This window comes from Schistocerca americana, chromosome 5 (genome assembly GCF_021461395.2).
Source record: "Schistocerca americana isolate TAMUIC-IGC-003095 chromosome 5, iqSchAmer2.1, whole genome shotgun sequence".
NCBI lineage: Eukaryota > Metazoa > Arthropoda > Insecta > Orthoptera > Acrididae > Schistocerca > Schistocerca americana.
This window is the reverse complement of record NC_060123.1, coordinates 578,732,628-578,758,232: the sequence shown is the minus strand read 5'-3', so window position 1 is coordinate 578,758,232 and position 25,605 is coordinate 578,732,628.

Sequence of the window (25,605 nt, the reverse complement as noted above, 5' to 3'; positions counted from 1 at the left end):
CGCTTCCTTATTTAGTTTTGCTGCTCTGTGCTATTCTGGCCTCTTGCCCGTAACATTCTTGGATTGTGCGTTCTGTCATATTCTCTCTTCCTTAGTTTGATTTGCTGCTCTGTGCTATTCTGGCCTCTTTCGTTACCTCAAGGACCCATTTATCTTGAAAAATATGTCGTTTGGCGGGTTTCCTGCTTCATATATTCTTGGGTAACATACTTGGTTTGGGTTTCCGCCATCTCCTCTCTTTCTTCTTTAGTTCTGCTGCTCTGGCCTCTGGTTACCTCAATCGCCCATTATTTCGTTCGCAATTTATGGTTTCGGGTCCGTAATATTCTCTGATTGTGAGTTGCGTCATATCCCTTCGTCCTTGGCTTGATTTACAGCTTCAGCTATGTAAGTCTTCTTCGTGACCTCAACAATCCATTTTACGAGTTTTTATTCAATTCAACTCCACCGCGGTATGTTTCCTAACTTTCCAGTTATAATGGGACAGATACAAATAAGTGACAGCGAGAGAATCGCATAAATTAGACACATCGCGAAAGCATAAATTACCCTAACTCTTCGCTGCCTTCACTTACAACGTTCTAATTTTGACACCGCCAAGTGACCACCGACCTTAGTACGTGATATCAATTTCCACTTGACAGACCGTTACTTTCCCAGGAAAAAACTCTCTCAAAGACGGAGATACAAATCGAAAAACGGATTAAAGGAATTCAGAGAAAAGCTGCTTTTTCGTCTTATGTAATTACAAATTACACGTTTCTGTTACTTCAATTGTACTGTGAAACTATGTTTCTTTTCGCGTCTCACGCTTCTAGGTCAACGCAAATAATAATGACGCCATTTACATCCGACCGCAGCGGAAACACGGTCGTTGCCGCATACCGACATAGACCACTATATTTAAATTTGTTTTTAAAGATGTTCCCTATGTCCGAATCGATTCATTGAACTACCATTTTGTTCAAAAATCTCTAAATATTGATTTAAGATGGAAAAAAATTGAATTTTTGAAGCAGGCTCACTAGCAAGTAACCTTAACTGTGCTGTGGTAACTGTACGATCTGACAATGCAGCCGTTATAGTACAACGGTCCAGAGGGGCGTCTGTGCTGCGTGAATGTCCAGAACCTTGTCTACGGACGTGATGTCACATGACCACTGATACCAGCATAGTTCCAAATCTGACGTACAACGTTCAACCTGCGTAGCATTTTTCCTAAAGCATAATTCCGCCATTCGGAAGGCCACAATCCGCCCGTTTTAAAGCCTCTCACGTGGCTGTAAGAAGCACGAGTGCGTCTCCATTGCATGGCTGCCTGCATGCTTCACACAATTGCACCACACTGGGCTTTGTGGCTGTGAGCATTTCATCTTAAAGAGCAGACAGAGATGGCGCTCTGGTAGCTACGCCACTACGCTGTTTGTTGGCGGACGACGTTTAAATCATTATGAAACCATTATCAATACGTCTAATGTACCCCTCGTGGGATGTGCCGTCATCGTATCAAAATCGATGTCTTCTTTCCAGGTGTACATATTTTTATTTTTTTTTTTTTTTTTTTTTTTTTTTTACGACAGTCTATCAATTGAAACTGAAACCTAAAGAACAATGAATACTTGTCAGTACAATAGTTAAGCAAGTGTTAACCGCTTTGCTGCGTGGTGTCGCTGAGTGATTTCTGCTGTTTCTTTTGAACAAGTGTTATTTATTCTCCGACGAACCTGTCCACTGCTTATTGTCTAGTCGTTTGAGTCGCGCACTCTATGTCACAGGGTCCTTGGTTCGATTCCCAGTGGGCCCGGAGTTTTTCATCGCTCGGGCACTTCGTGTTTGTGTTGTCCTAAACATTTCATCATATCTTATTCGCAAGTCGCCGAAGCGTCGTCAGATACAAAGTCTTGCAGCAGGCGGCCTGAAAACTCCAGACGGCGATTCTCAGCCAATAATGCCATACCATAATTTCACTTCATTTCATTTGTGACGAGTGCTTATGTTAATCTCTCTCGCTCTCTCTCCGCCCTCCCGCGGGTCTGTGTGTGTGTGTGTGTGTGTGTGTGTGTGTGTGTGTGTGTGTGTGTGTGTGTGTGTGTGTGTGGATTTGCCGAGAACTGAAAGAGTCATTTAATTTGGTACGTGCCGCCACAAATTCCTGTAAATGACTGACGCACTGCAGAGCAACGCATATCGGAGTCTTTCAAAGGAAGCGATAATTTCAATGCAGTGAGTAAATATGGCATGGCGTTTTAAATATTAATATGCAAACTCTATTTACTCACACCGCACATTCATTCAATATACCGGGCATATTTTATATCCTTTTAGTATTGTGGAATTCGTTTTAATCATGGTTTGCGCGGCACTCATAACCGATATAACAGTATAACTTTATACAGTTGTCAATTCAAGAGAACTAAAAAATTTGTTACATCACAAATTCTGATTTTTCCATCTTAAATCAATATTTAGATATTTTTGAACAAAATGGTAGATAAATGAATCGATTCGGACCTAGCGAACATCTTTAAAAACAAATTTAAATATATGTCGGTTTCTAGCATTTGTAGACTTAGAGAAAGCTTTTGACAATGTTGACCGGAATACTCTTTCAAATTCTGAAGGTGGCAGGGGTAAAACACAGGCAGCGAAAGGCTATTTACAATTTGTACAGAAACCAAATGGCATTTACAAGAGTTAGGGGGCATGAAAGGGAAGCAGTGGTTGGGAAGGTAGTGAGACAGGGTTATCAATCTGTATATTGAGCAAGCAGTAAAGGAATCAAAAGAAAAATTCTGAGTAGGCATTAAAATCCATGGAGAAGAAATAAAAACTTTGAGGTTCGCCGATGACATTGTAATTCTGTCAGAGACAGCAAAGGACTTGGAAGAGCAGTTGAACAGAATGGACAGTGTCTTGAAAGAAGGATATAAGATGAACATCAACAAAAGCAAAACGAGGATAATGGAAAGTAGTCGAATTATTTCGGGTGATGCTGAGGGAATTAGATTAGGAAATGAGACACGTAAAGTGGTAAAGGAGTTTTGCTATTTGGGAAGCAAAATAACTGATGATGGACGAAGTAGAGAGGATATAAAATGTAGACTGGCAATGGCAAGGAAAGCGTTTCTGAAGAAGACAAATTTGTTAACATAGAGTATAGATTTAAATGTCAGGAAGTCGTTTCTCAAAGTATTTGTATGGAGTGTAGCCATGTATGGAAGTGAAACATGGACGATAAATAGTTTAGACAAGAAAAGAATAGAAGCTTTCGAAATGTGGTGCTACAGAAGAATGCTGAAGATTAGGTGGGTAGATCACATAACTAATGAGGAGGTATTGAATAGAATTGGGGAGAAGAGGAGTTTGTGGCACAACTTGACTAGAAGAAGGGATCGGTTGGTAGGACATGTTCTGCAGCATCAAGGGATCACTAATTTGGTACTGGAGGGCAGCATGGAGGGTAAAAATCGTAGAGGGAGACCAAGAGATGAATACACTAAGCAGATTCAGAAGGATGTAGGTTGCAGTACGTACTGGGAGATGAAGGAGCTTGCACAGGATTGAGTAGCATGGAGAGCTGCATCAAACCAGTCTCAGGACTGAAGACCACAACAACAACAATGCAGTGATCAGCCAGAATATTATGACCACCAACCTACTACCAATATAAACCTGTCCAGGCGACATCAGTGTCACCAGGCGAGGAATGACTGCTAGTCAGACACACACACACACGATGCATGTAGTATCAGTGAGCATGCTGTCCGTGTGTAGAACGGGGAAGGTGCGTGATCTGAGTTTCACCGAGGGCAGATTGTGATGGCTCAGAGGCTCGGCAGAGGCATTTCGGGAACTGCACGGCTTGTCGAGTGTTAGAGGACTGCTACGGCGAGTGTCTTCAACGTGTGTTGAAACCAAGAACAAACCACGTCCAGACGTCGTGGGGTTGGACGGCTACCGCACAAGGTAGATGTCGGATGTCGTAGGCTGCGCAGACAGGTAAAACAGGACAGGTGGTGAACTGTGGCGGAGTAATATTAGACTTCAATGCTGGGCTGAGTACAAGTACGTCTGAACACACTGTACACCGGACACTGCTAACAATGGGGCACCGCAGCCGACGACTCTTGCATGTGCCGATGTTAACACCACGGCATCGGCAATTACGAGTGAAACAGGCACGTGACCATCGGCACTGGACGTTGTCGCAGTGGCAGAGCGTTGCATGGTCTGATCAATCCCAGTACCTTCTTCATTATGGCGATGGGAGTGCGCGAATCGGTCGCCTTCTAGGGGAACAGCTCCTTGACACAGTACTGCGGGACGGGGACAAGCTGGCGGCGGCTCTATTACGCTCTAGGGAACATTCACTTGGGCATCCGAGGGCGCAGTGGAGCTCTTGGAAGGCACAATGACGGCCAAGGAGTCTCGTACAAGGGTTGCAGCCACGTACACCCCTTCATGGCGATCATATTTCTCGTTGGCAGTGACATTTTTCAACAAGATAATGCGCCATGTCATAAGGCCAGGAGTGTGATGGAGTGGTTTGAGGAGCACAGTGACGAGTTCCAGTTGTTGTACTGGCCCCCCAACCCGCCAGATCTGAACCCGATCGAACACATCCGGAATGTGATTGGACGTGGCGTCAGAGCTCATCACCCTCTCCCCGAAATTTACTTTTGTGTGAAGATGTGATTCCAACTCCCTCCAGCAGTCTACTAACGCCTAATTGGTTCCACACCGTGATTCGTCGCCGCTGTTATCTGTGCCCAAGGTGGACATACCGGCTATTAGATAAGTGGTCATAATGTTCTAGCGGATGAGTGTATTAATCACATTAAAACTGACGTGTTTTGTAAGTACAGTGCTTCTGTGTTCAAGTCGAAACCACTGCAAGAAACGAATAAAACCACAAATAACTTCGCAAAATACGTAAAATTTTTCAGACTACGTTGTCTTCGTTCACTGCCCTTCGATGTTCCCGACAAGAGGGCTGCTAAGACAAGTAAACAAAGGCAACATAGTCTGAAAAAAATTACCTAATGCTAAGATGATTAACTTGGTTGAGCGGAAGTACACTGCAGTATGCTGATAAAATAGCTCCATATTTATCAATTTTACACAACCATTCGCTCACAGGAGGATACGTACCGAAAGACTGGAAGATTGCTCAAGTCACACCAATACCCAAAAAGGGAAGTAGGAGTAATCCTCTGAATTACAGGCCTATATCACTAACGTCGATTTGCAGTAGGGTTCTAGAATATATACTGTATTCAAACATTATGAAGTACCTCGAAGAAAACGATTATTGACATATAGTCAGCACGGATTCAGAAAATATCGTACTTGTGAAACACAACTAGCTCTTTATACTCATGAAGTTATAAGTGCTATCGACAGCGGATGTCAAATTCATTCCATATTTTTAGATTTCCAGAAGGCTTCCGACACAGTTCCTCACAAGCGTCTTCTAATCAAACTGCGTGCCTACCGAGTATCGCCTCAGTTATACGACTAGATCCGTTATTTCCTGTCAGAAAGGTCACATTTCGTAGTAATAGACGGAAAGTTATCGAGTAAAACAAAAGCAATATCCGGCGTTCCCCAAGGAAGTGTTATAGGCCCTCTATTGTTCCTGATCTATATTAACGACATAGGAGACAATCTGAGTAGCCGTCTTAGATTGTTTGTAGATGTTGCTGTCATTTACCGTATTGTAAAGTCATCAGATGATCAAAACGACTTGCAAAATGATTTAGATAAGATATCCGTATGGTGCGAAAAATGGCAATTGATCCTGAATAAAGAAAAGTACTGAGTTATTCACATGTGTACTAAAAGAAATCAGCTAGAATTCGATTACGCGGTAATTCACACAAATCTGAAGGCTGTAAATTCAACTAAATACTTAGGGATTACAATTACAAATAACCTAAATTGGAACGATCACATAGATAATATTGTGTGTAGAGCAAACCGAGGCTGCGATTCATTGGCAGAACACTTAGAAGGTGCAACAGGTCTACCAAATAGACTGCTTACATTACGCTTGTCCGCCCTATTCTGGAGTACTGATGTGCGGTGTGGGATCCGCATCAGGTGTGACTGACGGATGACATCGAAAAAGTACAAAGAAGGGCAGCTCGTTTTGTATTATCGCGAAATAGGGGACATAGTGTCACAGACATGATACGTGAATTGGAGTGTCAATAATTAAAACAAAGGCGTTTTTCGTTGCGACGGGATCTTCTCATGAAATTTCAATCACCAGTTTTCTCCTCCCATTGCGAAAACATTCTGTTGGCACCAACCTACATATGGAGAAATGATCATCACGATAAAATAAGAGTTATCAGGGCTCGCACGGAAAAATTTAAGTGCTCGTTTTTCCCGCGTGCCGTTCGAGAGTGTAACGGTAGAGAGACAGCATGGAAGTGGTTCATTGAACCCTCTGCCAGGCACTTTCTTGTGAGTAACGGAGTAATTACGTAGATCGAACGTGACATTCAGCGACTGCCTTACTCCAGTGAGCAATGCGGATGTTATCAAATTGTGCCTTTATCTTCAACATCACAGAACCTTGGAAATCTGTTGATTACCTAGACTACATTTGGTAGGTACTGTTCACCACGCACCTCCACACACGAACACGGCCATCACCTTGCGTCAGAGAATCCCTCGGCCCGCACGCGGTGTGTGTGTGTGTGTGTGTGTGTGTGTGTGTGTGTGTGTGTGTGTGTGTGCCCTACACTGAGAGCGAAGATTTCAAGCCAAAATAAATTTAACATACCGGACGTTGGTTCTTGTGCTCCCCTAATTTTTTTGGATAGAGCATTTTTTTAAGCTTTTAAATCCGCAACTTCGTTCTCATCTAGCTACGGATAAAATTAAAATGCACTTTCCACTTTGCGGGATCGGACTTTCACTGAAGACCAGTCATATAACGAGACCGTAATTGTGGTGAACATAAGACGAGTACCGAATAGCGTCCAGCGAAAGTATTGCGTGAAAGATCTGAGTATCTGAGTTAGTTGGTATGTACAATCACGTAAACTCCCAAAACCTATCGAGCGACCTGTCGCGGTTGTAAGATACTCGGGAGGGCAGTAGTTCATGTGTCTCTAATTGAGACTTACATTCTCTGCGCTTTTCCTAAATCTGAGCTTGTGACCCATCTCTAATAACCTAGGCTGCTACAGCGGAGGCGTGATACTAATGAATTTTCTTTTGAAGAGATGTAGCAAAATAACTGCTTATGCAGGAGATTTCCCTGTTTCCCAATAAGTGGTGAGGTTTTATCATTCACCTGCCTGTCGGCTGCGTTCCCGACCGTGGCTGGCGTCGAACTACTTCCCTTTTGACAGTGGTTCAATTGATGGTTAATTAACAACAGAGGAAAGCTACAGACAAGAGGAAATGTGTCTTTTCTGGCAAAAATCTTCTGTATTGTTCCTCCAATAATACATAATATACTGTTGAGGTAGTCTGATGCACGCATATATCTGTAAATTTATGAAGGCTACCTCTTACTGCTCTTTCCTGCAGAGCAACAACATAAAATATTCAATCGTATGAAAAGCGTTGAAATAACGGTCCGGCCTTAGCCCTAAGAGACAATGCGAGGAGAGAAATCTAGGAGAACTTTGTTCACTAACATGAAAGGTAACGGGAGCCCTGTCACGGCACTTTCAGTAACTATTCCGTTATCTTATCATTTTAAATAGCATCCCGTCTACTGCGCTCTGAACAATTAGCAGCATAACTGCAAACGCTACCGAATCTGGACTCGGAGATGAATTTAACTATCTGCATCCTTGCTAGTGCCAACTGCCCATGGAGGCAAAAGTACAAAACGTGCTCACCGACGCTTAGGTAGTGGCTGGTCCCGAACTCACGACCGTCGTAACTATTCATTTCAAGTGGTTCGAATGGCTCTGAGCACTATGGGACTCGACATCTGAGGTCATCAGTCCCCTAGACTCAGAACTACTTAAACCTAACTAACCTAAGGACATGACACACATCCATGCCCGAGGCAGGATGTGAACCTCCGACCGTAGCAGCAGCGCGGTTCCGGACTGAAGCGCCAGAACCACTCGGCCACAGCGGCCGGCCTATTGACTGCCGTTCATCGTGATCAACTAATAACAACTGGGCGATCCTGGCGTCTCTAGTCACTTTTGTCACTGGGAAGCCCTCGACACAGTAAACTTTCGCCGACAAGAAAGGGACCGTACAGCAAACCTTACCAGCGCTGCATTTAGCGTTAGCAACCCAAGAGTTCGAACCGCTGAAGGGGCATCGAATTGCGCGAAAACGGCAGGAACTTTCGTGTCCTCCCGCGGCAAGTAGCCCTGACCTGAATTTGAAAATAACGGCTGGCCAGCTTCTGCTAGTATTCGTCGTCTTACGATATTCCAGAATTAATCAGTTTGAGATCCAAAAAATTCGTCCTCCCTTCAATCCCACTCTCTGTTGTTCAGGCAAGCCGACGGTGATCTCAAATCGTAGACTCATGCATATCAGACGGAAAGTAATATTCTGAACAACCCGGATCCGATATTAAAAGTATTGATTTAACTGACTTATTGCACTGCCGCTTCGCCACAGAGCTGCAGTGGAGCTTGGTGGCAGTCCCTGTGGCCTCTCCACGAAAAATCTGCACTAGAGTAGCACAATGGACTAGCATTCTGTGGGACGACGGTTCATATCACTGCCTAGGGATCCACATTTGTGATTTCTGAGGTTTCTTTAAATGGCGATTGTTCTTTGAGCAAAAGGACATTCATTCTTGTAACTTTCACTCAGGAATCGTCTTCATTAAAGAAAAAAGTCCGCTACAACAAGGGGTTCTGAAAGTCTTCTTGAATTTTCAGGTATTTGGCGCCAGTCGCTTGCCGTTTCGCAAGTTGGCTTTGTTATTTTCTAGGCCCATATATTTGTCATATTCAACACAGTAATGACCCTTCATTGGAAAAGTTGTATGGATGCGGTTAAACCTTTCTGCTGCATGGAAGTTGTTGTTCTGTTGTGAGCAAGAATCGCATAATATACTGAGTTCACATACACTGCTGGGTGTGATTTCAGTACATTAATGCCAAAGCATAGAACAAACTTTATCTGAACCTTCCTTTGAAAGGGTTTGATCGTAGGGAAAGAACACCGATTTCCCTGTAGAAAGGCCGTGTATATTATATGAGTAAAATGACAGCTGCTGACGGTAGTAAAACTCACTTGTTGAAATACTGGGAACTGGCAGATTTTCCCGATACTTCATCGTAATTGCAACTCTGTTTTCGATATTTCTACACTTTCGCCGTTCAGTTCGTTTTATTTCAAAAGACTTTCTTTTGTGTAGCTTATTTAGAACAGACAAGCATTTTCTTTCTTAATGATGTCCTATAGAGAAATCTCGTCATGACTGCTAGCTATGGGTGAATAAACTTCAGCAACGTCGGCTTGAAATTTATATCACAAGGTGCAGGTATCAGTCTTTGGACAGACAAAGCTTACGTTATATTTTGTCACACAATTAAACAACATAGTTCATAGGGCGCTGTTTTGTCCAGAACTTTATTTAAGTACATGTGGGGTAACTTCTTGACATCGAGGTCTTCAGATAAATAGAGTTCCTTACTGTCATGCAAGCTATAACGGGCAATAAGTGCCCAGAGCGATTGTACACTGCCGGAAAATAAAAATCACTGGAAAGACAACGTCGATTTTGATGCGATGAGGGCACATACCACCTGGGGGATAGTAGATGTATTGATAATAGTTTCAGTGATGTCCACTAGCAGATAGCGTAGTGGCACAGCCATCAGTGCGCCATCTGTGTCTGGCCCTTAGTAGGGAACGTTCACAACAAGAAAGCTCGGTGTGGTGCGAATGTGCGAAGCAAGCAGGCAGCCATGACATGGAGACACACTCGTGCTTCCTACAGCCAACTGAGCAAGTTCAAAAAGGGTCAAATTGTGGTCTTCCGAGTAGCCAGATGGTCCTTTAGGAGAAATGCCACGCAAGTTGAACGTGCTTCGTCAGTTGTGCTACGATGCTGGTGAAAGTGGTCACGTGAACATTCTCACACCCGTAGACGGTGTTCTGGACGTCCACGCTGCACGGACGCTCGCCAGAATCATCGTACTGGAAGGGCAGCAGTGGCAGATTGTACAGCTACCACTGCGCAGGTAAGCCGGACGTTGTCAACACCACCTGTTGTGAGCCGGTTATTAGTAGTGGGACTCCGTGCTCGCATACCTCTAGGCTGTCGTCCAATCACGTCACAATAGTGACGCGCGCGTCAACTGATGCCGTCAGAGGATCATTTGGAAGACGAAATGACGCACCCAGGTCTTCAGCGATGAAAGCACATTCTGCCCGAACGCAGGTAAAGATCGTTTGCGTGAACGACGTAGACCTGGTGAGCGCTGCCTCGTAGAGTTCATTCGTTCAAGACACACTGGCCTCAACCCAGGCCCTTTTGGTCCGAGGCACTACAACTCTTGTTCACCTTTGCTGGTTTTTATTTTTTATTTTTATTTACATATGTGTGTTTTTTTTTTTTTTTTTTGGGGGTCAACAGTCTTCTGACTCCAGAATGAGATTTTCACTCTGCAGCGTAGTGTGCGCTGATATGAAACTTCCTGGCACATTAAAACTGTGTGCCCGACCGAGACTCGAACTCGGGACCTTTGCCTTTCGCGGGCAAGTGCTCTACCAGTCTTCTGACTGATTTCATGCGCCCCTTCACAAATTCCTCTCCTGAACTAACCTAATCATCTCAGAGTAGCACTTGGAACCTACGTCCTCAATTATTTGCTGGATGTATTCCAATATCTGTCTTCCCATACAGTTTTTGCCCACTACAGCTCCATGTAGTACCATGGAAGTCATTCCGTCATGTCTTAACACATGTCCTGTCATCCTGTACCTTCAACTTACCAGTGTTTTCCACATATTCCTTTCCTCTCCGATTCTGTGGAGAACCTCCTCATTCCTTACCTTTTCAGTCCACCAAATTCTCAACATTCGTCTGTAGCACCACACCTCAACTGCTTTGATTCTCTTCCGGTTTTCCCACAGTCCATTTTTTCACTACCATACAATTGTGTACCACAGACGTACATTTTCAGAACTAAGGCCGATATTTAATATTAGTATACTTCTCTTGGCCAGGAACGCCCTTTTTGCCATTGCTAGTTTGCTTCTGATGTCCTCCTTACTCCGTCCGTCATTGGTTATTTTCTTGCCTAGGTAGCAGAATTGCTTAACTTCATCCACTTCTTGACCATCAGTTCTGATGTTAAGTTTCTCGCTGTTCGCATTTCTACTACTTCTCATTACCTTCGTCTTTCTTCGATTTACTCTCAGTCCATACTCTGTACGCATTAGACTGTACATTCCGTTCAGCAGATCATGTAATCCTTCTTCATTTTTATTCAGGATAGCAATGTCATCAGCGATTCGTATCATTGATATCCTTTCACCTTGAATTTTAATTCCACTCCTGAACCTTTCTTTTAGTTCCATCATTGCTTCCTCGATGTTCAGATTGAACAGTAGGGGCAAAAGGCTACATCCTTGTCTTACACCCTTTTAAATACGAGCACATCGTTCTGGATCGTCCACTCTTAGTATTCCCTCTTGGCTGTTGTGCATATTGTATATGACCTGTGTCTCCCTACAGCTTACCCCTATTTTTCTCGGAATTTCGAATATCTGGCACCATTTCACATTGTCGAACGCTTTTTCCAGGTCGACAGATCCTATGAACGTGCCTTGATTTTTCTTTAGTCTTGCTTCCATCATTAATCGCAACGTCAGAACTGCCTCTCTGGGGCCTTTACCTTTTCTCAGCTAGCGCATCCTCAATTTTTTTCCGTTCTTCTGTAGATTATTCTTGTAATCAACTTGGATGCATGAGCTGTTAAGCTGATCGTGCGATTATTTTCGCACTTGTCAGCTTTTGCTGTCTTCGGAATTGTGTGGATGATGCTTTTTCGAAAGTCTGATGGTATGTCGCCAGACTCATAAATTCTACACACCAATGTGAATAGTGATTTTGTTGCCACTTCCCACAATGATTTTAGAAATTCTGATGGAATGTTATCCATCCCTTCTGCCTTATTTGACCTTAAGTCCTCCGAAGCTCTTTTAAATTCTGATTCTAATACTGGATCCCCTAACCCTTCTAAATCGGCTCCTGTTTCTTCTTCTATCACATCAGACAAATCTTCCCCTCATAGAGGCTTTCAATATTTCTATCCACCTATCCGCTCTCTCGTCTGCATTTAACAGTCGGATTCCCGCTGCACTCTTATTGTTATCACCCTTGCTTTTAATGTCGCCGAACGATGTTTTGACTTTCCTGTATGCTGAGTTAGTCCTTCCCACAATTATTTCTTTTTCGATATCTTCACATTTTTCCTGCAGCCGTTTGGTCTTAGCTTCCCTGCACTTCCTATGTATTTCATTCCTCAGCGACTTGTATTTCTCTCTTCCTGAGTTTCCCGGAACATTTTTGTACTTCCTCCATTCATCGAAGTAATTTTTCTGTTACCCATGGTTTTCTTCGCAGTTACCGTCTTTGTACCTAGGTTTTCCTTCCCAGCTCCTGTGATGGCACTTTTTTAGAGATGTCCATTCCTCTTTAACTGTACTGCCTAATGTGCTATTGCTTATTGCTGTATCTATAGCGTTACCGAACTTCAAGTGCATCTCGTCATTCCTCAGTACTTCCGTATCCCACTTTGCGTATTGATTCTTCCTGAATAATCTCTCAAACTTCAGACTACTCTTCATCACTACTGCTTTGTGATCTGAGTCTACGTCTGTTCCTGGTTACGCCTTACAATCCAGTATCTGATTTCGGAATCTCTGTCTGACGATGATGTAATCTACCTGAAATCTTGCCATATTACCCGGCCTTTTCCAAGTATACCTCCTTCTCTTATGATCCTTGAACAGAGTATTCGCTGTTACTAGCTGACGTTACAGAACTCAATTAGTCTTTCTCCTCTCTCATTCCCTGTCCCGACCCCATATTCTCTTGTAACTTTTTCTTCTACTCCTTCCCCTACAACTGCATTCCAGTCTCCCATAAGTATTAGATTTTCATCTCCCTTTACATACTGTATTACCCTTTCAATATCCTCATACATTTTCTCTATCTCTTCATCTTCAGCTTGCGACGTCGGCATGTATACCTCGACTATCGTTGTCAGTGTTGGTTTGCTGTCGATTCTGATTAGAACAACCCTGCCACTGAATGTTCACAGTAACACGCTCTCTGCCTTACCTTCCTATTCACAAAGAATCCTATTCCCGTTATACCATTTGCTGCTGATGTTGATATTACTCTATACTCATCTGACGCGAAATCCTTGTCTTCTTTTCGCTTCACTTCACAGACCCACACTATATCTACATAGAGCCTTTGCATTTCCCTTTTCAGATTTTCTAGTTCCCCTATCACGTCCAAGCTTTATACATTCCACGCCCCGACTCGTAGAATGTTATTATGTCGTTGATTATTCAATCTTTTTCTCATGGTAACCTCCTCCTTGCCAGTTCCCCCGAGAAGATCCGAATGGGGGACTATTCCGGAATCTTTTGCCAATAGAGAGATCATCATGACACCTCTACAATTACAGGCCACATGTCCTGTGGATACACGTTACGTGTCTTTAATGTAGTGGTTTCCATTGCCTTCTGCATCCTCATGCCGTTGACCATTGCTGATTCTTCCGCCTTTAGGGGCAATTTCCCACCCCTAGGACAAGAGGTGCGCTGAACCTCTGTCAGCTCCTCCGCCGTCTTTGGCAAGGCCGTTGGCAGCGCTCGGTAGGTGCAGAATGTTGCTAGGCCGGTTCTTTTGCCTTTCTTGCAAACAGGAAGGTGACGTGTTGTTCGATCAGGATAGTGCTAGACCACATACTGCCTGTGAAATTCAACGTGCACAGGAAGATGTGCAGCAACTTCTCTGGCCAGCACAATCTCCGGACTTGTTTCCAGTCTGGTAAGTGTGGGACATGATGGGTGTGGGACATGATGGGCCAAGTGCGACTCATCAACTAACAGCTCTTACAGAACTACGGGAACAGGTTGAGCAGGCATGACATAACGCATTCCAGAACTGTATTCACCATCTATATGGTCGACGGGATGCCAGAGTCAGCACCTGGAATTCCACCCGCGGAGGCTACCTCACATCCTTTAATATGGGTGGTTTAGCATGGGTATCTCAGAACCACATGCGCTGTTGATCTGTAAATGTAGTCATTTCATATACTCCATACGTAATGTTGCAACAATAAATTTTGGGTGAATTGATAACTTCTAAAAGCGTGTACTACTTTCTTCCGGCAGTGTATATGTTCATGAACTTTGACTACTATTTTATCCTTACGTTGCTGTCACCTGTTACCATGTTTACTCCGGCTCTCGATGTGTGCCTTTCCTGTAAGGGCTATGGAACGTTTCAGAGTGATGAGGCGTTGGTTTGTAATGCCATCGATTAACGGAAGTGCTGGGTGAAAAACTGGTGTTTCAACTGTCTTTCCATCCCTTAGTACCCTAACTTTATAACTGTAGGAGAAACCACGATATTGTGCTTCATCAGAATTCTTTCTCGGTCTCCTGTACAGTACAGGCTTCATGTTGATGAGACCAAATAGGATGCGCATTTTGTTTATCATAAGATGCTACTTCATTAAACTCCGTTCTCGAAGCATTTCTTTCTGAGCTAGTTGGATCTACAAAACATTTCAAGCATGAGCACTTACAATCATCAACGGTATGGTGATTCATAGCTCGGATACATTTTGAAACATCTGAAACTCGGCAATGAACTGTTCTCTTCTTTAAACTGGTTGTAGATTTTGCAGTGGAATTTTCATCGCTACTACTGCTTGATATTGTGCAAATTTTCGCACACTGTCTCAGCACACAGCTACAGCACAACTAACAGTCCACTAACAATGTTATTCCGACACTGTTTTCAAAAATGAAAAAAATAATGAATAATTAACGCCTGAATATTTTTACTCTTATCGCCCTTCAAAAGGAACAATCTGACTTTTTTGATTCTTCCAAAGCACATCGCGTGGACATCGGTCTTCTCTCCGAAGCTAAAGTTTCACAGTGTGGAAGTTTTTCATTTCTACTGCGAGATGGGAGTAAAAGCTAAAATTCGATCTGGGTTGTACCCTGCCTGGTATTCCCGTGCACCCTCCACTTGGCAGGAGGCTCTAGTGTTCTATGTTCTTTTACGCATCTTCATGTGCTCATTATGCAATGAGAACTAAAAAGTGCAACGTTACGCGATTGATGGGCATACCAGAGATGCTGCGCAACACATTTGTGCAAAGCTTCTTCAGATTTTCGCTGTGGTTTTAATTTCACGACCGATCGGATTTTGAAAGAAAAAAAATGCCCTTGTATCCGCTTCGTGGAAAAAGTGGCAGATGACATTAAAAAAAATAGGAAGTGTTAGGTCCTCCACATGAGTCGACTACTAAAATAACTGTCATATTTAGATTAAACAACAAATCACACGGATGAAAATGTTGTCAATTCAACTAAATACTTAGTAATTACGAACATCTTAAATTAAATCAAATAGAAACTACTGCGAGGAAACTGAAAAAAATTGGTTTTATTGGATTAAAGGGAGCAACATGTTATTGAAAGAGACTTCCTACACTATAGAACTCTTTTCTCTTTTGGAGTAGACCATTGTTGCACAGTATGGTATATGTACCACATAGGAATGACGGAGGACATCGAAAAAGTTCAAAGAAGTGCAGTTCGTTTTCTACTATTACGAAATAGGGGAGAGACGAGCGCGGATAGCCTTTGATAAGCGAGTTGGGCTAGCGAATTCTATTCGTGAAATCACAATCACGACATTTTCTTCCCCGCGCGCCAAAATATTTTGTTGATTGCCACCCACTTAGAGAGAAAAGACCATAGTGATGAAATGAAATGTCGTGTGGCTAAGGCCCCCGTCGGGTAGACCGTTCGCCTGGTGCAGGTCTTTCGATTTGACGCCACTTCGGCGACCTGCGCGTCGATGGAAATGAAATAATGATGATTAGGACAACACAACACCCAGTCCCTGAGCGGAGAAAATCTCCGACCCAGCCGGGAATCGAACCCGGGACCTTAGGATAGACATTCCGTCACGCTGACCACTCAGCTACCGGGGCCGGACACCATAGTGATAAAATCAAGAGACATCAGAGCTCTTGTGAATGATGTAGGTGTTCGCTTTTCCCACGTTCTGTTCGAGAGTGGAAGGATAGAAAATAATCTGTGAATTGGTCTGTGAATCTTCTGCCAAGTAATTAAGTTTTAATTGTACCGTAATGTTGTAGATGTACTGGGTTTTCATTCCGTTGCATTCGAAGTCTCGTCAGCGTCTTGCGGAACCTGTGTCTCTAAGAATAGCCGCTACTGATGGATGAGGAAGAGCGCAGAATACTGCTGTCGTTTCGTCTATCGGACAGCGGCAATGAATAAAAAAGAAAGCCTTCCCCTAGACAACCCTTGTCCTAAAGACAACTCAATGAGCGGAAATTAAATAACAGCAACAATAAAAGAGGCTCCGAGCGGGTGGACGGCCGGTGCTTGGCAGTCAGTCGGCCGCCCGCGTAATAACTCGCCTGTTATTGGCCGCTTCGCCGGCTCGAGCGCCGAGGGGGAGGGGGTGGGGTGGGGGTGGGAGCGGGGGTGGGAGCGGGGGTGGAGGAGCCCGCGGCACAGTGGAGCAGTGGGGTGGGCTGCGGCAGACAGATGCGGCTCCGCGGCGCTCGGATTTAATTCAGAGTCCGTGCCTCTGGCCGCGACCGCCAAACAGAAACGGGGAAAGTTCTTTCCTTGCCGTTACTCGCCCCCAGCGGGCAATCCCGCGGAAGCGGGCGCGACGCCTCGAGACCCCAAGTTGAGGCCGGACTCCGCTCCCCTCCTCAAGGGGCCACCCTTCCCATCTGGCGCGGCTGTTCCGCTGCGCCGGAGAAAGATGTCTGCCGGTTGGCCGGTCCCAGTGACATAAAACGTCTGTGTCTCACGGAAACTCTGAAGCTCTTGTACTCGAGCGTGGCTCATTAGCATACTGAAGGAATAACAGCGCCTATCGTGATGTATCTCCTATTTTGGAAATTTTTTGTTAAATATACAGTACGTTTCATTGTTACGAACAAGTAGGAGAGATGGGTTACGTCAAACGGGAACAACTTTGTTAGAGTAAAGTGCTCCCTGAAGAACTGCGAGTCCCTTTGTCAAGCGTTCACTGGCAGGAAAAGTTATTACACTACTGGCCATTAAAATTGCTACACCAAGAAGAAATGCAGATGATAAACGGGTATTCATTGGACAAATATATTATACTAGAACTGACATCTGATTACATTTTCACGCAGTTTGGGTGCATAGATCCTGAGAAATCAATACCCAGAACAACCACATCTGGCCGTAATAACGGCCTTGATACGCCTGGGCAGAGTCATACAGAGCTGGCATGGCCTGTTCAGCTACAGCTGCCCATGCAGCTTCAACACGATACCACAGTTCATCAAGAGTAGTGACTGGCGTATTGTGACGAGCCAGTTGCTCGGCCACCATTGACCAGACGTTTTCAGTTGGTGAGAGATCTGGAGAATGTGCTGGCCAGAGCAGCAGTTGAACATTTTCTGTATCCAGAAAGGTCCGTACAGAACCTGCAACATGTGGTCGTGCATTATCCAGCTGAAATGTAGGGTTTCGCAGGGATCGATTGAAGGGTAGAGCCACGGGTCGTAAAACATCTGTAATGTAACGTCCACTGTTCAAAGTGTCGTCAATGCGAACAAGAGGTGACCGAGACGTGTAATCAATGGCACCCCATACCATAACGCCGGATGATTCGCCAGTATGGCAATGACGAATACACGCTTCCAATGTGCGTTCACCGCGATGTCGCCAAACACGGATGCGACCATCATTATGCTGTAAACAGAACCTGGATTCATCCGAATAAATAACGTTTTGCAATTCGTGCACCCAGGTTCGTCGCTGAGTGCACCATGGCAGGCGCTGCTGTCTGTGATGCAGCGTCAAGGGCAACCGCAGCCGTGGTCTCCGAGCTGATAGTCCATGCTGCTGAAAACGCCGTCGAACTGTTCGTGCAGATGGTTGTTGTCTTGCAAACGTTCCCATCTGTTGACTCAGGGATCGAGACGTGGCTGCACGATCCGTTACAGCCATGTGGATAAATGCCTGTCATCTCGACTGCTAGTGATACGAGGCCGTTGTGATCCAGCACGGCGTTCCGTATTACCCTCCTGAACCCACCGATTCCATATTCTGCTAACAGTTATTGGATCTCGGGCACGAGCAGCAGTGTCACGATATGATAAACCAAAATCGCGACAGGCTACAATCCGGCCTTTATCAAAGTCGGAAACGTGATGGTACGCATTTCTCCTCCTTACTCGAGGCATCACAACAACGTTTCACCAGGCAACGCCGGACAACTGCTGTTTGTGTATGAGAAATGGGTTGGAAACTTTACTCATGTCAGCACGTTGTAGGGTTCGCCACCGGCGCCAACCTCATGTGAATGCTCTGAAAAGCTAATCATTTGCATATCACAGCGTCTTCTTCCTGTCGGTTAAATTTTGCGTATGTAGCACGTCATCTACGTGATGTAGCAATTTTAATGGCCAGTAGCGTAATTCCACGAGACGATAATCTGCATTTTTTTATACATGTCGCTTAGCTCCAGGCCAGAGTTATAGTGAGTTATAGTACTATTCATTCTTTCGTCACCGGATTTATCTAACTCCAGGAAACTGTTTGTTCTATATCGTATCTCCCTACCACTTTCGCGCAACGACGCTCTGAGCCTGTTTTTTAGGGAATTGACTAGTTTGAACCTGGGACCTGTTGCTGGTAAGGAGACGCCAGACCACACATGACATGTAGAATTCAGAAGGGTTCAGTGGGACTAGCGATGCTATAACCAAATACTTAATGATTTCAGCGTCAGCTCCTCTGCACTCCCTGTAAAAGAATCTTAATACTAACTAAATTTAGTGGAAGGGGTTCAAGGCTTTCCTATTTTTAGTTAGCTGGTAAAATGACGTCGAAAAAGCAGTTAAGTTTACGATTGGAAATTTTATTCTACTCACAAAACATCGTTTATAAATTGCACTATTGATAAAAGGAAATGTTTTAATACAGGATGGTAAAAACCTTCTGCGTTCAACAAAAATGTGAACGAATATTCCCTGAATGGGTTTCCAAGTTCTACAATGGATCGAAGGATGACCTATGCCATACCACATCTATAATCTAGGTTTAAATTAAGTTTCACAAAAGAGAAAACTATCAAAATGGTCTACAGTGACCCTCAATTATCTTTAATTACTTATCTAACTTGTCGCAAATTACAGTGGCTTATGTGGCTTCTCAATAACTATGTAACAGAAAAATCATCGCGTTTCAGATTTTTACTTCAAGTCGCAAATGCGAACACTATGAGCTTTAATTGACGATCGACACTAGTATTACGCTAAAAGGGGATGTAGCAGATGAGACTTCTGCAGTCCTGAGTGAAGCTTAATGCGCTGTTATGCGGCATCGCGTGCGTTCGTTACCTTGTCGGTGTTCGTCAGGGGGCGGTGGACAGCACAGCTCCGCTCACCTCGCCGTCTCGGAAGCGACCCTCTCCCTACTTCTCCTTACTATAATTTACCGAAGTTGGTTCAAAAAAAAATCTATCTGGCTGTGTTTTCATCTGACCAGTCAGGGTCTCAATGTTAACTTTAAGCTCCGCCTACAAAAATTCTGTCTCTCCAATGAGAAACGTTATACTTTTCGTGGTGGGGCAATGTTTTTAAAGTTTGCAACATAACAGAGACGCGAAAAAGTCTCACGCTAAAACTTGCAGCTGGTGTGGTCCTTTTAATGTTATTGTAAGATCTATACTGTTCTTCTGGAGGGCTCTATCTTTTAACATGGGCTGGAGGTGGTCCTAACGTAACAGAGACGCAAAAAAGTCTCACGCTAAAACTTGCAGCTGGGGTAGTCCTAATGGTTAGATGGCGACGTGGGTGTCCAGTCCGTCCCTTATCATAGGGCCGTCTAGCTTAACACGGTTCTGCTCTCAGCTTCTGTTCTTGTTTCTCCCCTCGGAACTGCGTCTGTCTCACGGTGGGAAGGTATGACATCCATTTAGGCATTCTTGTGTTAGTCTGTGGTATTCCATTTGCTCACTCGTTACTCGTATTACTTTGGTTAATTTAATGTCACGATTTATTCGGAGCTATGTGACATACAACTGGATTTGCTTATCATGTCAGGGTTTTCATGGAAGGTGCTAGATTTGCCTGACACCTTACATAACACCACCCTTCGAACTTAATTTTTGCACTGAATTTAGGCAATGTTTGAATCATTGTCTAAGTCAGTCAAAAATTATTCAGTTGTCTAAATTTTGTTGCTTACTGTTCAGCCACGTTATTCTGTTCTATGCTAGTTTGTATTACTAATTTATATTTTTATATTCTTCTACATTATAATTAAAAATGACAAGAGAAGAATATTTTTATGCTATTATTAATTTTTAATTATTTTCTTTCTTTATTTAATTATGAAGTTTGTTTTTCAAGAAGTTTGTTATCAAAAGTGAGGAGTCTTTCACATCGATTTTCTTAGAAATATTGTTTTTATAAAAGTAGTAATTAAGTAAAACCTATTCCTAAGACATTTTCTAAATACCATGTACAAGTAAAATGTTTTTGTTTCTAAACACTCAATTTCAACATTGTGACACTAACAAATAAGAATCATTTCCAAGAATTGCTTTGACAAAGAAATATACATACACAAGTATTGAGATATTATCCTAACAAATGGTACAAATGTAAAAAAAAAGGGAAAACATCCAACAAGATAATTTATTATTCTGTTTTTATAAGAAGAAAATAAGTAAAATATAGTTATTCTTGTGGTGTCACCGCCAGACACCACACTTGCTAGGTGGTAGACTTTAAATCGGCCACGGTCCGTTAGTATACGTCGGACCTGCCTGTTGCCACTGTCAGTGATTGCAGACCGAGCGCCGCCACACGGCAGGTCTAGAGAGACTTCCTAGCACTCGCCCCAGTTGTACAGCTGACTTCGCTAGCGATGGTTCACTGACAAGTTACGCTCTCATTTGCCGAGACGATAGTTAGCATAGCTTTCAGCTACGTCATTTGCTACAACCTAGCAAGGCGCCATTATCAATTGCTATTTATCTTGTGACGCATGTTCCGTCAGACCGATGTTCACCTATTATGGATTAAAGTTAAGTATTCCAGAAGCTACGTACTATTTTTGCTACTATAAGACCTTGACCTGTTCCAGACCTCACACCAGCCTGCGTGAGCTATACGCGTGCCTTTCGGCTTCCTCTCATAGTGGCTTGGCTGTCTTGCCAAGTCACAACAATTCTTTTATTTTTATGAGGAGAAAATAAGTGGCATATAGATTTAGTGTTTATTATGCCTTACTTTTGTTCTTTATATACTGTCCATGACTTATTTTTATCGATAGTCTATTTTTTACTGAAGTCCATAGTCAATGACTGTTATTTTGTAGTTTATTAGCTGTCTGGTGTGCTTAACTTATTTATTTTTTCACACGTTTCTTTTGCACAATTCCTACAGCACATAATTTGATTTCACACATTCACACAATGCTATAAATGTTTAAGCATGAGGTTGGCAAATGTTTTTACACAAAGAAGGTGGACTTGAGCGAGATGGATGTGGGCAAGTATTTGAAGTACAGCTTCGTTCGTCATTCCTTGTTGGTTTTACAAGCGTGTATTGCTGTTGTGGAGGTTCCATAATGGAATGGAGCTGTGATTGCGGAATCTCGTGGTTTACTGGCTTTGTATGCGTAAAAGTCATCGTTATGTGTCGCTGAAAGCGGTCGTTTTTCGTTGTAATACTTCGCAGACGACTAGTTTACAATAGGATAGGGATTTGGGAAGGTATGTCGTCTATTCTTCATCCATCTTCTTTCTTGGTCTCAGTCTTGCAAATCTTCAACTTCTGTTCCTCCTGCTTTTTCTCTGCTTCTTACTTGATTCTTGGTTCTTCTCTGTACAGGATATGAAAATATTTATTGATAACTAGTCGCTTTGAAGTTTTCCTCTTAGTAACAGTTGTTTGGCATGTCATTTTTAGTTTGTGAACATTTCCTTCACTTTTGTGCATCATCGTGCTGTTTAATAGCAGTAGTGTGACTTTTACACATATTTTTTGCCAGTGGTGGCTTGCCCAAGCGGTCTTCTCGTCGGGCCGTTTTTTGCTCGCTCTGCTGAGTGGGGGCACTCAGAGACCTTTCCAGCGTTCGGCGTTCGGTGTCCAGTCGCGTCACTGCAGGGTTCTGCTACTGTGCGGGTCCGTGTTCATTCCAGCAGGGTTCCGTTTAGCGGTCAAATATATTACCCACTTCAGTTACAAGGGCCTTCTGTTGGTCTCGCTGTCCTTTCCCTTCTTTCGACGCTTCTGCCTTGTAGGAATCGTGTCTTGCTAATTACGTCATTTTCTTTCTTGGTACTACTCGCGTTGCAACTTGTGGGTCGTTGCATCTGGTCTTTGCTGGAGTTTTTACAATGGTTCTTACAAAAAGTTTTACTTATAGTCATCTAACGTATGTCTAGTACCTACATTAGTTTGCGCCTTCTTAAAAAGCTTTACAAATTTCGGTGCTCTTTCCATATTACAATTCTAAGATATTTTGAATCTTAACTTCTACAAAAATCCTCAAATTCGTTTTATTTTTATTTTTTGTGTAGTGTCGTGGTGTATAGCATTTTAGTATTTCATGCTGTTAGACTATCTACACTTTATCCCTTCACCTTAATCTATGGTACTATTGGTGTTATTATTGAAACTACTTTCTTTTTCCCACCTCCCTCTCTCTTCATTCTTCTTTCTCCTGACGATCTTTTCTGCAACATAATCTTGAAATATTGTGCTGATTATTTACCAGTAATAAAATTAATCTTCAAACTTGTACTGAAAGTGGTTAATACTTCCAGTCTTAGGTAAAAATACCTCTGCTTCATCTCGTAAAATACCCTCTAATTCTCTTTTACTGTGTTCCGAAATACCTTAAACTTCTTGCAATTTTTCGTCGATTTCTTTATGGACTTCTAACATGAGTTGAGGCGATTCCTCCTTTTGTGCATACCATTCTAATTCTTCATCCTCTTTATCTTGCGTCATTCTTAGTTGTTTGTTTATAACTGGTATTTCTTCTAATTTTAGCTTTTGCTCAAAGAGAAGTGTGACATTCCCGAATGTCACGCTACCTTTCCCCATATCTATTACCGCTCGTCTCCCATTTAAAAAATCTGCACCTATAATCAAATCTACAGTTAGTTTAGGTATAATAACGAAGTTCGCTTCGATCTTTTGACCTTGGCACGAAAGAGTTAACCTTGTTTGTCTCGTAACTTCCGCAGCATTGTTTCTAATACGACCTCTTACTTTAATCTTATGTGTTTTCAGAACTGGCAATTCCTCATTGGCATTACACTGCATGAATAAATTTTCGGAGATTGCAGTCAGTTCACTTCCGCTATCAATTACAATATTGACTGGGATATGCGTTACCATGGCCTTCACAATTGGTTGAATTTGAAAGGGTTGGTACTCTTCTTCTTCTTGCATCAACGAGTCCTCCACTGAGTCATACATGAGTCTTTTTAGGAATTTCCCTTGTAAATTCGAACTTTCTGTAGGATAAACTTCGACTGCTACTTCTCTCTCTTTTATTTCCTCTTCTCTATTTCTTGCTTCATTTACGCTTTCTTCAACACCCTCTACTTTTTCCTCATCCTCGTCTATCTTCTTCGTCGTTACTTCCACATATTCGCATCTAAATGCTCTAATTATCGCTTCATAACTTCCTTCATTATATACGTTGGGTTGTGTGCCCACTCGTAACTTATTTTCAACTTCTGTCTACGGCGCATTATCCTCATTGAATTCGCTTTCCCTGGTTTCCATATCAAATAGCTCTGCAATACTCATTACTTCGTCCTTTCCTCCTACATTCGTTGTGCATGCCTCTGGTAATTCATCTTCCTCGTCAGTATTCTCCCAATTAATTTCGTCCCAACACGATATTGTTATTTTCTTGTCTTCATTTTCATCTGGTCCCTGCGGATTTGTTTCTTCCTTCTTCCTTCTTCTCTTCTCGTGATAAGATTTTTACTTCTCTGTTCAAGGTGCTGCAATTGTCCTGGGTCGGTGCGTCATTCTCTTTGGCATGGGCGCTTAGCTGTCAAATCGAACGTTTATCGGGGGTTGGTGGTCTTACCTCCACTTCTTCTATCTTTATTCTCTTTTCTTGTTCAGCTTGTTGATAGTGGTTTCTTTGTTGATAATATTGGTTCTCCAGTACCCGTTCCGGCTGTCGTTATTCCCTCTGTAATAGTTGTTGCCGTTCCTGGGTGAATTATAGTTATTGCCATATTCTCTACTAAATCCATAACCGGTTCTTTGTTGAAATGTATTCTCGTTTCTTGGTGCGAAGTTATCACATGGTTCGTAATTATTGTTTCTTCGTACTGTGGATTGTGAATTCCACTGCTTTTTACTTTCGTTTTCACGTGCGCTTCGTCTTTTTCTTGCGTCATCTTCCGAAAATATGAACTCTAGTTCCCTTAGAATACCTTTAAATGCTTCGACGTCATTGCCTCGGCGATTGCTGGTATTTCAATGGTAGCTTCATCGCGCATAATTTAATCAACTATCCGTCACTGTATGGTACATCTAAGCATTGATTTTTCTTTGCCATTAATTCGAAAAATTTCACGGGACTCTTCTCTCCTGAATTTTCAAAACATGGGTTCTGTAATAATTCGTATTTCACTCTGTTCTGTGTTTCGCTGGACCAATATCGTGAGAGAAATTTCTCTCTGAAATCTTCGTACGATCGGCATGTCGCTGCAACATTCTGCATGGTTTCTGCGACTGTTCCTGGCATGTGTGCGCATATAAAGTCTAATTTGTGTGCTAGCGTCCAGTGTTCTGGTAATCCTACTCGGAATTGATCAATAAAAGTTTGTGGATGTAATGAGTTTCCTTCTCGAAAGTGCTGAAATTTTCTGACTGTGAGGAAATGTTCGTTGTCGTACTTTGTTATAGTTCCATGTGAAATTCTCGATTCTTCGCCGCTTTTGTTTCTGATCATTTCTCCCGTCGTTCTTTCCGGTTGTGGTAGATCCATTGGATATTGTCCACTGTAACTTTTGCCTACCCTTGCGTAGTATCGTTGGAGTGGTACGCAATAATTTTCTTCCATCGGTTGTGAACGTGTAGCTGAATGCATTGCACTGTACTCTTCGCGACCTGGCTTTCCATTGTCACGTATGTTACTTTCCGCCTGTGATTGGAATCGCAAATGCGTAATATCTTTGTTAATTGCTTGTTTTTCCGGTGCTGTTACAGATACGGATGTGGTTGCAGACTCTGTGCTTGTTCGATCCTGTTCACTATGCTCTTCAATGGTTTGCAACAACTCTGTTCGCAATTTCTGAAATTGTCGCTTCGTTTG